Source organism: Miscanthus floridulus, chromosome 1 (genome assembly GCF_019320115.1).
Source record: "Miscanthus floridulus cultivar M001 chromosome 1, ASM1932011v1, whole genome shotgun sequence".
NCBI classification, from domain to species: Eukaryota; Viridiplantae; Streptophyta; class Magnoliopsida; order Poales; family Poaceae; genus Miscanthus; species Miscanthus floridulus.
The window spans coordinates 46,451,413-46,467,152 of NC_089580.1; the positions used below are offsets into that span (position 1 = coordinate 46,451,413).

Sequence of the window (15,740 nt, forward strand, 5' to 3'; positions counted from 1 at the left end):
CTGTGTCACCGGCGACCCAGGCCACCGATGGTATTGTTTCTCCCCATCTTCACGGAACTTCCTCTAACACCCAAGGAGAACGGCCGGCGCCAGGCCACTGTTGAACCCGATCTTGAAACCTTCTCCTAGCAATGGCACGACCGCCGAGATGCATCGTGAACCATGGCGCACAAGAGGAGTTGCCACTCTTTCACTCAGTCTGAGGCTAAGGGATTTGAGGGAGAACGGAGGGCTGAGACTCACTAGCCTCCCTCCCCTCGGCTTAAATAAGCGCCCTGAGGATGGTAGTGGGGGAGATGGTGGTTGGCATTGAAGACAGTTCAATCACAAAGAGGTTCCCACAAACTAAAAGCAAGGGAAGTGGAGCAGCTCAGGTTCCCAGGCACCACGATGCTTAATTTTTATAGGATTCAGTGATGTGCAAACAGTGCGTTCAAATGGGCAGAAGACTTCCACCTAAACGTCTCTCGAAACTCAAGAGGGCATCACTACTAGCGAGCACAACGCTCATAGTCGTCCCGATACTCAGGATCCCCTGATTGTATTCAAACATCTCAGCACCTGAAGGTTACAGGGACGAACGGTACCCGAAGGATTAAGCAGCTTCACAAGCTTGTCATTAAACCCTACGGGGGCTACTGTCGAATATATAGGCCCGGGGTACCCTCACCAACCTTGTATCTGGCCCATCGAGTGGAGGACGTCCAAGGATAAAGCCTACGAGGATTAGGCGCAACCACCAACTTGGAGATCATGAGGATTAGGCACAACCGCCCTCGTAGCTATGATAAGATATAATTGATCTGTTGTAATAAACTAGGAATCCAATCTGTAGCGACGATCCTCCCCCATTGTAACCATACCCCTCTGCCTATATAAAGGGGGTAAGGATCCCACGATCAGCACGTTCACAATGACACCATTGCCTCATTCCATTCTACTTGTAGCTAGGAGCAACAACCCCTGTAACTGAGCATACAAAAACAAGAAGAGCAGTAGCACGACTGGAGTAGGGTTCAGTGCGTCACCGCGCCCCGAACTAGTATAAATCCTTGTGTCTCATGTGTTACCATTTGATTCCGTCTATGCGATCATGCTGCTTGGCATTACCGGAGCTAAATCATCCGATAGGACCAGATACATTTGAAAGGTTATCAAATATGTTTTCCATCAAGTACTCATGGGCCTCAATCACACTCCGATGAAAGAGTTAAGCCTTCACAATATAGTACAATTGGGCTGCAGGTAAACAGAATGTTGGGCTTTGATCTGTTTTCACTCTAAGATGGTTCTTGAATTTGGTGTATCCATACCTTATAAGTTGTAGAAACCATGCATAATTTCCAAAGTGCACATCAACATACCTTTGTTGTTAAGCAGATTGAAAATAACAATATTAGGTAGCAACAAATTCTTATTGGTATCGTTTACAAATATAGGAATGAGTGTAAGGACATGTTTGCCTAAACGATCGTTTAACCCATTTACACATCATTTAAATGCTACATAGTGGTACGCCGCTTTTGTTTAATCAGTCTTTATCCGTTTGAACGGCTATTTTTCCTGTTTAAATGGTTGCTTTGCCAGAATAATGGCTAAACAGCAAGTGACCGATTGTTTACCATTTAGTGTTTAGGATAAAAATTGAAGGATCATGTGCCTATAATCATCTTTTAGTTTTGGTGATTACGATGACAATACAAGTCTCAGGCTAACATGTGTGTGAAACACTACCACATACAAGATTTCCAAATATGGTTGAAACAGATTTCTAGAGATGGGCAGGGAGTCTGTCTCTAGGTTACTGTCAATGTAAATCGGTTATTTCAGAGGTGGCGAAATGCCCGCTGCCGAAAATAGTTCAAAAACATAAAAAAACAAAAGCCCAGTACTAAGCCCGCAACTAGGCCTGCCGATCGAGCTCGGGCCTCGATCTAGGCCGCGCGTCGTTGATCTGCTTGTTGCACCATCGATCTGCACACAGCCGCCATGGATATGCCTGCAGCGTTGTCGAGCCCACCGGTCGATGGCCCAACCACCAACGCTCCAATGAGCCATCAACCACGTCGCCAATCCTCCACCAGATTCGGCCGTGCCACCACTAGATTCATTGCCTCTAGCGGGACAGACCACCGCTGCTGCCGCCCCAGCGCACCGCCGGGAGCCACCCTTCTCACCTTGGACCACCACCACACGTGCTCTGGGCTACACGCGTAGAGATCCGCCGGTCACCACCACTCGAGCCATTCACCAGATCCGCCACACGGTGAGGCGCGGAGGGGACGCGACGGTGGGAGGCGATGATGAGAGAGGGAGGCGTGGGGTAGCACGGCTGAGGAAGAGAGGTATGCAGCGGTTGAGGAAGAGAGGCATGGGGGAGGGAGGAGACGTTTTCATAAACCTAAGTGGTTCTTATATATGCGACTATCATATTGGGCATGGTAGGCTTCGAACCTATTTCTTGAGGTGGGCCTCTATAAATTAATTTACAGTTATGGACGTCTTTAAACCATCTTCGTAAATAGAGCTACCACCTCCGAAATTTAGTAGCTATTTTGGGAGACGCTAACAATTTTAGACCGCCTCTGTTAATAAAATATCTTGTCTCCTAAAATCATTTTGTAGTAGTGAAAGATGTGCTAGACATGTTATAATAGGTTTTAGGGATGCGAGATCCGAGTTAAGATGGAGAATTGAAGAAACAACGAAGATTCCTTTAAGATTCTCGGTCAGAGCATTCACTGAATAACTTGATCAGGCATGCAGGATCATGGTGGAATCTAGTAAGTTGGCCAGGAAGTGCTGGATCATAATGGTCGAATCCAATAAGTTGGCTAGGAAGACACTGCGCACCGAATGATACAGTGAAAAGAAGAATGAACCAGTAGATGATCCAGTGCATATAAGAGAGGTGGCACAGTTGAAGACCGAAATTACCAAAGCCCTCAAAGCTTGAGATTGGTTGGACGGAAATTATTATTGTTGGAGCAAGAAAAAATTATTTTCCACGGTGATTGAGAATTTTTGTGGAAGCAATCAATCGGATAGGATTGACTGATTGTTAACTTAGAGCAGAGACCACAGAGAGAAAGAGATCGACTTTTGGAGAGGGGTACGTACATACGTGGCTGGCTGCCTGGAGAAGGAAACGAACCAGTACCACTGCTGACTTTGTGCTCCTATGATCTCTCACCTGATCAAGCTGCTATAATTGGGTTGGCCATTCTATTCTCCGTTTGTCCTCTCGGCTGCAGATTTGCAGTGTGACCTTCGGGCCGGGGTCTGAAAACAGGGTTTCTGATGGTCCACCCCCTGACTCTTGCACAGCACGTGAATAATGCTTATGATCATGATTAGTGCTCGATCCTGATTGGTTGCAGTGACGTAATAATGTACAGTACTTAGGTGTTGAGATGGAGGAACGGCGGCCGAACGAGCGGAGAAGCGAGGCTGCCGCCGGGGTCGAGGGGCCTGCCGTTCCTCGGGGAGACGCTCCACTACCTGGCAGCGTCCTCAACTCTTGGGCTATTGCCAGCCTTCTTCAAGAAACGGTTGGAGAGGTAGAAAAAAAAACAATACTCCCTCAGCTCCGTTCCAAATTATGTCATTCTAAGCATCTCAAGTTTGATCAAAATTATAGAGAGAAACACAAAAATTTATGACATCATATTAAATAGGTATACTATGAAAATATAACTAATGAAGAATCTAACGGTACTTAGGGTATCATAAATGTTATTATCTTATTATATAAATTTGATTAAACTTGAAAAACTTTCACTCTTCAAGATTCTTGGAATGACTTATAATTTAGGACGGAGGGAGTAGCTTTCTTTTTACACACACTCTTTGACTAGTAAATAGATAGATGAACTATGAAGATCTCTAATATTAAAGAGGAGAAGGTTCATTCGTCCTTTGTCGCTCACAACCGTCTGATGGGATACGACGGACTCAATTCTTTCATGTGCCTGCACGAGTTAAAAGCAAATCAAAACACGGGACAGCGTCCCATTCCAAAACAAGTTGAAATACGGAGCCATGGTCCGCCGCTCTGTCCCGTGCCGAGTTAGAGCAACATATTCATACATGGTACGGAGTCCGATTCCAAAGTAATTTGGAACGCACGATGTGAGCATTGGTAAATCTCTAAGACTCATGTATCCCTATGATTGATATTAGAGCAGTATGGAGTTTGATTTCCAAGATGTATTAGAACAAATAACACTATGGTTACATAAATCTCTAAGCTGTAACTATTTTATGATGAATCTAATAAATATAATTTAATGTTTATAGTCTTACCGTCCCAATTATAAGGACTATTGGGACTTTAGGACAGATTCAAGAATAAGAGAAATATTTTTTTCTCTCTGTCCTGAAAGACGAGGTATCCAGATAATTTTAAGACTAAATAAAGAGCCTGGGAAAAAACTAACTTGACCATAACTAGTCAGTTAGTTCTGTTGTCAACTGGATTAATTTCTTAGTAACGTATAGTTTAAAAGGCATGTTGGAATATTATTGATTTCAACTACCAGTTACATGAGTCATTCTGGGCAAGGTGTTGTTTAAAAGATATGCAACATTGTCGATGGGGTTTAAAAGGTACATGGATGTGGTTGAGCAATCCAGAATACTCCATAATTAGAGACGACATTTGAACCTTTGATGGCCTGTATTTTAGGATGGAGGGAGTATATATGCTCCTTAATCAATTATTACATGGGCACACTTAACACCTGTCTACGACTTAGCTAAACGATGCCCGGCAAGTCGTTGTTATATATTTTGGGAGAGATTGCTTTAATTTGTAACGCAATACATCCTTTATTTTGGTACAAAGGGGTCACAAGTTCAGAACCACATAACTTACAGACGCAGACGCTCATGCATGCTTGGACTTGGAATTGCAGGTATGGCCCCATCTTCCGGACGAACCTAGTCGGGGAGGACCTCATCGTGTCGCTGGACGCGGAGCTGAATGCCTATGTACTGAAGCAGGAGGATCGCGCGTTTCAGATTTGGTACCCGCGCTCCTTCATGCGCGTCTTCGGCGCCGACCTCATCTCAAAGACTATTGGCGTGCTCCACCGCCACATGAGGACCCTTGTGCTTGCGCCTCTTTGGCCTCCAGACCACCCGCTCTGTGCTCCTGCGTGACGTGCAGCGAAGCGTGCGCGACGAGCTACGCTCATGGCTCGGCCGCCCGGGCGTCGAGGTCAGGACGGCCACCTCCAGGGTTAGTTCGTTCGTTATTACTAGCTTCAATTCTGCTTCGCTATATATATATATATATATATATATATATATATATATATATATATATATATATATATATATATATATATATATATATATATATATATATATATAGGGAGAGGCTATTCAGTAGCCGGCTACAAAATAAGTTATTCTGTAGCCACCTCCATTTACTATAATTTTATATACTAATTTACCATAATGTCAATACATATTTACGATAGTTGGGTTACTATAACATATAGGGATATTTACCATAACGTTATATTAAACCACTTAGTAAGGAGTTACTATAATCTCGTAAATTAATATAGTAATTATCATAACTCAAAGTGGCTACAGAATAAGTTATTCTGTAGCCAGCTACAGAATAGTAGTTCTATATATATATATATATATATATATATATATATATATATATATATATATATATATATATATATATATATATATATACACCCTGTAGCTGGCTACAAAATAACTTTTTCTGTAGCCACTTTGAGTTACAATAATTACTATGTTAATTTACAATATTATAGTAGGTCCTTACTAAGTGGTTTACTATAACGTTATGGTAAATATCCCCTGTGTTATAGTAACCCAACTATCGTAAATATGTATTGACATTATCGTAAATTAGTATATAAAATTATCGTAAATAGAGGTAGCTACAGAATAACTTATTTTGTAGCTGGCTAATATATATATATGTGTATGTATGTATGTATGTATGTATGTATGTATGTATGTATGTATGTATGAGTCTCTGCTGCGTCTGCAGATGATATTTGGCGTCACTGCAAAGAAGCTGATCAGCCATGATTAGGGATCAAAACGGATCGGATACGGACGGATATTACCGATATTACATTTGTTTTCATATTGCTGTTCGGATTCGGATTCGAATACGGATAGTGTCAACTATGTCGTACGATTGGATATCGACATCATAAATATGCGATTTAAGTATTCGGATATGGATACGGTATCGGATGTTGGATATCCGGACTCGGATATGGACAGATCTCAACCCCTCTAAACAGATTTGGTTTCGAATACGGTCGGAAAATATCTGTACCGTTTTCATCCCTAGCCATGATGATGCAGCATCGGGAGGAAAGCTGTGGAAATGCTTCCACGACTGGACTTTGGGGCCATTCTCATTTCTGGTTTGCATTCACTACCGGATACAGGAGTTTTGTCGAGTGTCAAAGCCCCAAAAACACTCGACAAACCGGCAAACCGTTTATAGGCAAATACTGTTTTGCCGAGTGTCAATTGTCAGGCACTCGGCAAAGACTATGCCGAGTCAAAAAAACACTCGACAAACATTTTTCAGGGAAAACAAAAACAAGTCGCCGGCACCACCACCATGCCGCCACCGCCGCCGCCGCCGCCACCACCACCACCACAGCCGCTGGCCGCCACCACCACCACCAAAGCCGTCGGGGAAGATGAAGGGGGAGAGGAGGGGCGCCCGTTGGATCCACCGCCGCCGAGGCCTCATCCGCACCTACGCCACTGGATCCGCCGCCATCGAGGCCATGCCCGCATGGAGAGCAGAGATGGAGAGGGGCCGTCGAGCCCGCCTGCTCCTCTCAGGCCCCACCACCGGCGAATCCGGCCACCATGGGTGCGGATCCGGCCACCACGGTCACGGATCCACCCACCAGTGGCAGATCCGGCCACCACAGTCGTGGATCCGGCCACCATGGTCATCGGAGAAGGAGATGGGGGAGGAGGGCGCGCCGGCCGCCGAGGTTGCGCCGCCGCTGGTGGAGCAGCTCAGGGGAGGAGGGCGCGCCGGCCGCCGTTGGAGCAGCTCGGGGGAGGAGCGAGCGCCGATGGATCACGTCGGGGGAGAAGGGCGCTCTGGTGGCCGGGGATCACCTCCGCCCGTGGAGCAGCTCGAGGGAGGAGCGACACGGGCGCCGATGGGGGAGGAGCTTGGGGGAGGAGGGGGTAGGACGGGCTCGGGAGTGGTGGCGTGGCGGCGGGAGGCAACTCGGTGGGGAGGAGCTTGTGGGGCGGGGCGGTGCAGGTGTGGGAAAGGGAAAGGAGGAGGGAGGTGCGGGAAAGGAGGAGGGAGGCAGGGCGGTGCGGCCGGGAAAAAAATATTTTACTTCTTTGCCGAGTGTCCTAGATCTGGGCACTCAGCATTTTTTTTTATTTTTTTTCTTCTTCTTTCCTAGAAAAAAGATTTTACTTCTTTGCCGAGTGTCCTAGATCTGGACACTCAGCAAAGTTTTTTTTCTTCTCCTTCTTTCCCAGAAAAAAGATTTTTACTTCTTTGCCGAGTGTTCTAGATCTGGGCACTTTGCCGAGTGCCCAGATCTGGGCACTCGGCAAAGTTTTTTTTTTCATTTTTTTTCTTCTCTTTCTTTCCCAGAAAAAATATTTTATTTCTTTGCCGAGTGCAAAAAAGAAAACACTCGGCAAACCCTCTCTTTGCCGAGTGTTTTTTTTGACACTCGGCGAACCTCCTGGTTTGCCGAGTGTTTTTTTTGACACTCGTCAAACCTTCTCTTTTGCGAGTGTTTTTTTTACCGTGTGTTTTTAGCGCAGCACTCGGCAAAGAACTTATTTGCCGAGTGTCCGAGAAAATACACTCGACAAACATAAAAACACTCGGCAAATTTGAGAATTCCGGTAGTGATTTTTGGCACACAACCTTCTACAGATGCATGCAGGTACACACTACACGCATTGCGTCTTACTATTACTCTACTAATTTAGTAGGACTCTTTTTCTAAGTACCAGACTAATCCTCAAGCAACACATGTGTCAGACTCTAATCATCATTGACGGTAACAATCATTGGACATGTACTGTTGTGTTTTGCTGCGAAATTACCTATCATTTGCTAATATGAAAAATATGTACTCCAAAAGTAACCACTAATTAAATAAACCACCTAATCTATCTGCTCCCTCGGTTCCAAGATATAATATAATTGACACTTTAGCTATGGATACGGATAATCATTTGTCTAGATTCATAGCTAAAGTGTTAACTATTTGGGGACTGAATGAGTATATGCACTAATTAGTAATTATACCCACATCGCACCTAAAGGACGTTATGATCCCTGCAGGGACGTAAGAACGTTATAAAGATACTGAAGCAGCAGCTCGAGGAGCGTAGGAATGGAGTGGAGCACGTGAACGTAGATTTCTTCGATCTTGTGATCGGTGAATTGAACAAGCCAGACCCGATAATGAATGAGAACACCGCGTTAGACTTGTTCGCGTTGCTCTTGGCAAGCCATGAGTCGACGTCGATGGTATTAACCGTGATACTCAAGTATTTGACGGACAACCCAAAAGCTTTGCAAGAACTAACCGTAAGTAGATATCCCTTTTAGTTAATTTGTTTCCACGACTCGGTTGTGTCCAGTTCTCTGGGAATATATATAGCTGGCTACAAAATAACTTATTCTGTAGCCACTTTGAGTTACGATAATTACTATGTTAATTTACGAGATTATAGCAACTCCTTACTAAGTGGTTTACTATAATGTTATGGTAAATATATCTATGTGTTATAGTAACCCAACTATCATAAATATGTATTGACATTATCGTAAACTAGTATATAAAATTATCGTAAATGGAGATAGCTACAAAATAACTTATTTTTATATCTGGCTACAGAATATACTTATATATATATATATATATATATATATATATATATATATATATATATATATATATATATATATATATATATATATAGGGAGAGACTATTCAGTAGCCGGCTACAGAATAAGTTATTCTGTAGCCACCTCCATTTACCATAATTTTATATACTAATTTACCGTAATGTCAATACATATTTACGATAATTGGGTTACTATAACACACGAGAATATTTACCATAACGTTATATTAAACCACTTAGTAAGGAGTTACTATAATCTCGTAAATTAACATAGTAATTATCGTAACTCAAAGTGGCTACAGAATAAGTTATTCTGTAGCCAGCTACAGGATAGTAGTTCTATATATATATATATATATATATATATATATATATATATATATATATATATATATATATATATATATATATATATATATATATATAACCAGTTGGTGGATCTAAGGACTTTTATGGCCTTTGGGGGTGGTTTGCGGCTATGTGCTGGTGCCGATTTTTCCAAGCTGCAAATGGCTATGTTCCTCCGTTACTTGGTCACCAGCTATAGCTAAAAAGCTCTCCCTTTTATGGAGGGAGAGAGAGCATTATAAAATTTTCAATATACAGAAGTAATTATATATCAACTATATGACAAAATCAATCTTGTGTTCTCATGAATAGGTGGAACATTGCCATTGGTGGGACAATGGTATTTTTCCAGGGTTGAAATTTCCAGATGGCTTTCACATCTAGCGTATTCCAAAAATTTGAAACGTGGTTCCAGAAACCCTATCAAGAAATCAGGCGCATGCATGATATTATTAATTGTGTTTTTAGTAGTAGTCATGACTAAATAAATATGAATAAGAGTAATTGTCGGGTTCATAAACCCGAGGTCCCTTATGGACCTGCTTCCCAACAAAAGCTCGGCCCAGCAGACGACGTTGCGAACGACGCGTAACTCCTGGGCCGGCCCAAAAACCTAACGACAGGCCAGAAGGGCGATCCAATCTCCGACCGGAAGGCCTGGCCAAAAAGGAACGGCGCCCGCTTCCAACTCTGGCCCGCCTCTCCAACCGGAAGACCTCGCTTCCGACTCTGGCCCGCCTCTCCGACCAAAAGGCCTGGCCAAGGAGGAACAACACTCGCTTTTGACTCCGGCCTGCCTCTTCGACCGGAAGGCCTGGCCAAGGAACGTCACTCACTTCCGACTCTGACCCGCTTCTCTGACCGAGGATACACCGAACCTCTACTTACATGTCTTCTACGACTGGCGCAGTTAGAGCAGAATGGGACCAACCGACTGGGAATGTCCGCTCGGTAAGGACCCAAGGAATGGGCAGAGCAAGTAAGGCATGACGCACAAAGTCAACTGCAATACCAAGGACCGTACACTGAACACCTGCAGGATACTACCGACATGACATGTCAGAAGGGTGCCCTGCAACCTTCCTGGCATGTCAGAACCCAAGCAGTGTTGTGGGCACTGACATTTGCCCTACAGTGTTTTGGCGCCCTCAAAACTCCCATACCAGGCGAACACGGTAAAACCCCATACATGTCTCTGGGCATCAACAGTATGACTGGCACCGATATCTGCCATACCAGAAGAAGAAGACGCAATCTCCCACATGCATCTGACATTAACAGTGTTATGGGCGCCTACAATCATCTTGTACCCGACGGCGTGGGCAACAAGACTTAGGATACGTACACTATTCCTCTCTCACTTGTAAGGCCATCCCCTTCATCTATAAAAGGAGATGCGCTCTCTGCCAATGAAGGGGATCAGTTGACAACAACTCGAACAACACACACATGATCCGAACGACCTAGGATCCCAATGAACAACAAACGTTCGAACACTTAGCGCACAGCGGAGCTCCCATCACTCTTGGCCCTTCAGACCAGAGTCCGACCGGACCTCTTGCACCCTCCATCTTTCTCCCTTCCGTTTGTAACCCCACAGCAAACATCGATCACCTGGGCTCAGGAATAAAGTCACCAACCAACTCGAACTAGACATAGGGCACGTTCCTAGGCCACATCCGATCACAACGTATGACAAAACAACAAATATTTACGTGTTGGTCACTTTCTGCACTGACAATTGGCGCCGTCCATGGGGAAGACATCGTACGTTCACGCTTTTGGTCATCGGATGGCCCACTTTTCTGCCATCTTCGCCGTGGCGGACTTAAGCGATATGACTCGCCTCGGCTCGTTGGATTTTCTCGTGCTCCCACCTGTTGGGATGTGGGTTCCACCCGTCTTCAAGCCATCCTAGGCCTTCCTCTTTGGAAGCCTAGACTTCATCGCCGATCGGCTCGGCGTGCTACACCTCCGCAAGGAGGCAACCATCCCAGCGCCCATTGGAGGGGCGCCCTCCGTCGGCTCCGGGACTCCCAACGACTTCAACGACGAGGCGCCTACGCTTCATTCTGAGCATATACTCTGCTCAAACCCCGCTATGTGTAACGTACGCTTTGTTATTTACTCGCTATTTACTATATTTCCCCGATTTTCCAAAGGGACCCCACTAACCCTACCGTAACCGCCATTCAACCGGTTCCCCTACGGCCTTGCGTCCCCCATGGACGCGGATGCTCAGGGGCTCCAAAAGATGCTGACATCGCCTCCCTCACATCTAAATTCATGGGGATGGCGAGCTATGCTCCCTCCTCTTTCTACAACCTCTTGGATGATGAGGCTGAGAGCGACGGCTCCAGCATCGACGACGTGGTGCCTAGCCACCGTCTGTCCTAGGAGTGCGCTATGGCGGACGCTCTAGGATAGCCGCCGACAGTGGCAGGGTCTCTACAGACACACACTCCTCCCAGGCGCATGGCGAGGAGCTATGACAAAGGCGACAGAACTAGCCGCCACCTAGGCCAACGCGCTCGGCGCATCACGATGCGCCCCATGCGCATAACCTGACGAGCGGTGCTCGGGGCAGGTCCCGCTAGGTCCAGCGCAACATCATGGATGGGGGGAATGATCCCCCACAGTTTGCTCAGGCTAGCCAAAACATCATCGCGGCTGTGATGCTTCTGCATGGCCTTCTTGAGCCAGACAACCCCTAGGAACGGGCGATCCACTGGAACCTCCAAGCACTGGTGGAAACCGCCGTTGTTCAATAGGCGAAAAGCTCCATGTTGTGCCACCGACTCATGGCCTCTCTCCCCACTAGGGGAGTGGGATGCACCAGACGAATTGCTCCATCTGCTCGCCACTATGGCCATCGGGCGTGGAATAGGAGGGCGCAGCTGCGCCATAGCCTGACCCGGCACCCGCTCCACACCGACCGCCTGTGCGTGAATGCCTCGGGCTAAACCAAGACGCTCGCAGCATCATCAGCAACCGGCGTCAGGCCCGGCATGATGATGATGACCATCGGGCAGCGGTGAGAGTAGAGGACACAAGCTCCGGCCGGACCATCGAGGGGACCAGTGAAACGCACCCTAGGCGTGGCCACCGACCCAACAACCGGAGTCCCAACCCAGATGGCCTAGGACCATGGGCCTTTGGCTGGTGCATCCAGAGAGCGCCGTTCCCATAGCACTTCCGACCACCGACCAACATCGCCAAATATACCGGGGAGACGAATCCTGGTAAATGGCTCGAGGACTTCTGGCTCCCTACCGAGCCGGAGGAGTGGATGATGATCACTTCATCATTTAGTACCTCCCCATCTGCGTGGGGGAACATGTTTGAGCATGGCTCAAATTCCTCCCGCACGACAGCATCTGCGACTAGGCGAACCTTAAGAGGGTCTTTGTCGGGAACTTCTAGGGGACGTATGTCCACCCTAGGAACTCCTGGGACCTCAAGAGCTACCAGCAGGAGCCCAATGAGTCCCTATGGGATTGCATCCATAGGTTCTTGAAACGGTGCAACTCCCTCCCTGATGTCGTCGACACGGACATCATTAGCGTATTCCTCTCTAGGACAACCTACAAGTCCCTGATCCACAAGCTTGGCTGCCTGAAGCCCCGTACCACCCGTGAGCTGCTCGATGTCACCACAAACCATGCTTCTAGTGAGAAGGCGATCGGAGTAGTCTTCAATGGAGGCTGGGACAAGGGCAAGGCCAAGCGTGAGGACCAAAACGAGGGCCCCTCCATGCAGAGGGGCAAGAAGAACAAGAAGGATTGATGCCGACAGGCCAACTCCGTGTTGGTCGCCGAGGCTGATCGTGCGGGCAAGCAGCCCCAGCAGGGCCTGCCTGACCACTTCAATAAGCTCATGGATAGCCCCTGCACCTACCATGCTTACCCCATCAAGCACCTCTACAAGGACTGTGAGCTCCTCAAATGTTTCCTACGACAGGCCGGTGGGCCAAAAGAAGGAAATGGCAAAGAGGCGGCAACTAAGAAAGGAGGTGCAGCGGGCAAGGACGGGGTCAGCTTCCCTGACCCTGAGGAATACATCATGATCTTCGGGGGATCTGCTGCCGTCTACTCCAAGCGCTAGCACAAAGTGCGCTACTGGGAGGCGTGTATCGCCAAAATGACCATCCCCTCCTTCTTTTGCTGGCCAGAATCTCCAATCACTTTTAATCAGAGGGACCATCCATCCCACATCGCTAGACCAGGATGCTACCCGCCCATCGTTGACCCCATCATCCGCAAGAAGCACCTCACCAAGGTGTTGATGGACAGAGGTAGTGGCCTCAACATCCTCTACGTTGACACCCTCGACGCCATGTGCATCCCCCGATCGGAGCTCCATCCGGCGAGCTCTCCCTTCAATGGTGTGATCCTAGGAGTGCAGGCATACCCGCTCGAGCAGATTGACCTACCCATCACATTTGGTGACCGAGCTAACTTTCGCTCGGAGGTGCTCACCTTCGAGATGGTGGACTTCCTGGGGTCTTACCACGCCATCTTGGGGCAGCCATGCTATGCCAAGTTCATGGCGGTCCCCAACTACACGTACCTAAAGCTAAAGATGCCGGGACCGAACGGCGTCATCACTATGGGTAGCACCTTCTCGCATGCCTTCACGTGCGACCACGAGCATTACAAGCTCGCCACTACTGTCGTCAACTCTTTCGAGCTCCCGCGGCTCGGGGAGTTGTTGACCCTAGCAGTCTCGGACTGCAAAAAGCCAACCTCCTCGATGGCCTTCCACCCACTCAAGGAAACTAAGGCAGTGGGGATCGACCCCACTGACCCAACCAAGACAGTGCAGATCGGGACCTAGCTCCCAGCCAAATAGGAATGCGAGCTCGCCGACTTTCTGCGTGCCAATCATGATGTCTTTGCATGGAAAACTTCCGACATGCTAGGCATACCACGGGAGGTCACCGAGCACGCACTACGCCTCATCCCAGGCTCGAAGCCTACTAAGCAATGCCTGCATCGCTTCGACGATGAGAGGTGCAGGGCCATAGGTGAGGAGGTCACCAAATTCCTAGTAGCCAGATTTGTCAAAGAGGTATTCCACTTCGACTGGCTTGCTAATCCTATTCTTGTTAAAAAGAAGATCGGGAAATGGAGAATGTGTGTTGATTATACTGGCCTCAATAAAGCATGTCCAAAGGATCACTTTCCTTTGCCGCGCATAGACCAGATAGTCGACTCCACCTCGGGATACGAGATCATCTCCTTTTCGGATACCTACTCAGGCTATCACCAGATTGCTATGAAAGAGTCTGATCAACTCACAACCTTGTTCATCACCTCGTATGGTCATACTATTACGTAACCATGCCTTTCAGTTTGAAGAACGCCAGCACCACCTACCAAAGGTGCATGCAGCAATGCTTCACCGACCAAATCGACCCGCTCGATCAGCCTGATCAAACCAAGTAGACAAAACCAACAATCGCCATCTATGTTGATGACATAGTGGTCGAAACGGCTCAAGCTTACGACCTGATCGCAAACTTGGCCGCAACGTTCATGAACCTCCGAAGGTTCAACATCAAATTGAATCCCGAGAAATGTGTTTTCGGGATTTTGAAGGGGAACCTGCTTGGATACATCGTGTCCAAACGCAGTATCGAAGCCAACCTTGAAAAGATTACAGCCATGTCCAACATGGGCCCTATACGCAATGTTAAGGGTGTATAGAGGCTCACCGGTTGCTTGGCCGCCTTGAGCCAGTTCATCTCCTGGCTCGGCGAGTGGGAGATGCCTCTCTACAAGCTCCTCATAAGGACAGACACCTTCATCTGGACTAAGGAAGTGCAACAAGCTTTGGAGAGCCTCAAAACGTCACTAACATTGGCCCTAATCCTTGTTACTCCCGAACGGGGAGAACCCCTGCTCCTCTACGTCGCGGTGGGCAACTACAGGGTGAGCGCCGCCCTAGTCGTCGAAAGGGAGGAACCGAGACACCACCTTAAGGTCTAGCAACCCATATACTTCATCGGGAAGGTACTCACTGACCCAAAGATCTGGTTCCCCTAGGTGCAAAAACTCCTATACACCGTGCTAATGGCGACCTAGAAGCACCTGCACTACTTCACCGACCACAAAGTCATGATCGTCACTTCATACCCGCTCGGGGACATCATCTGCAACCACAACGCTGTGGGATGGATCTCTAAGTGGGCACTCGAACTCAAGGGCCACAACATCAGGTATATGCCCCATACCGCTATTAAGTCTCAGGCTCTTGTGGATTTTGCCGCTGAATGGACGGAGGTTCAGCTACCGACCTCGGATGTCACCCATGAGTACTGGACGATGTACTTCAACGGGTTCGTCATGGCGCTCGGCCGGGGGCTAGAGTGTTCTGATCTCCCAAGATGGGAGTAGGCTCCACTATGCCGTCTGCCTCCACTTTTCAGCCTCAAACAACGCCATGGAGTATGAGGCCCTCATCAA

At 47.4% G+C, this 15,740-nt stretch overlaps 1 pseudogene; it reads left to right on the top strand.

Annotated features, from left to right (window-relative positions):
- The first annotated feature begins 296 nt into the window (after window positions 1-296).
- On the top strand, window positions 297-13,059 carry LOC136456124 (cytochrome P450 87A3-like; annotated as a pseudogene).
- The last annotated feature ends 2,681 nt before the right edge of the window (window positions 13,060-15,740 follow it).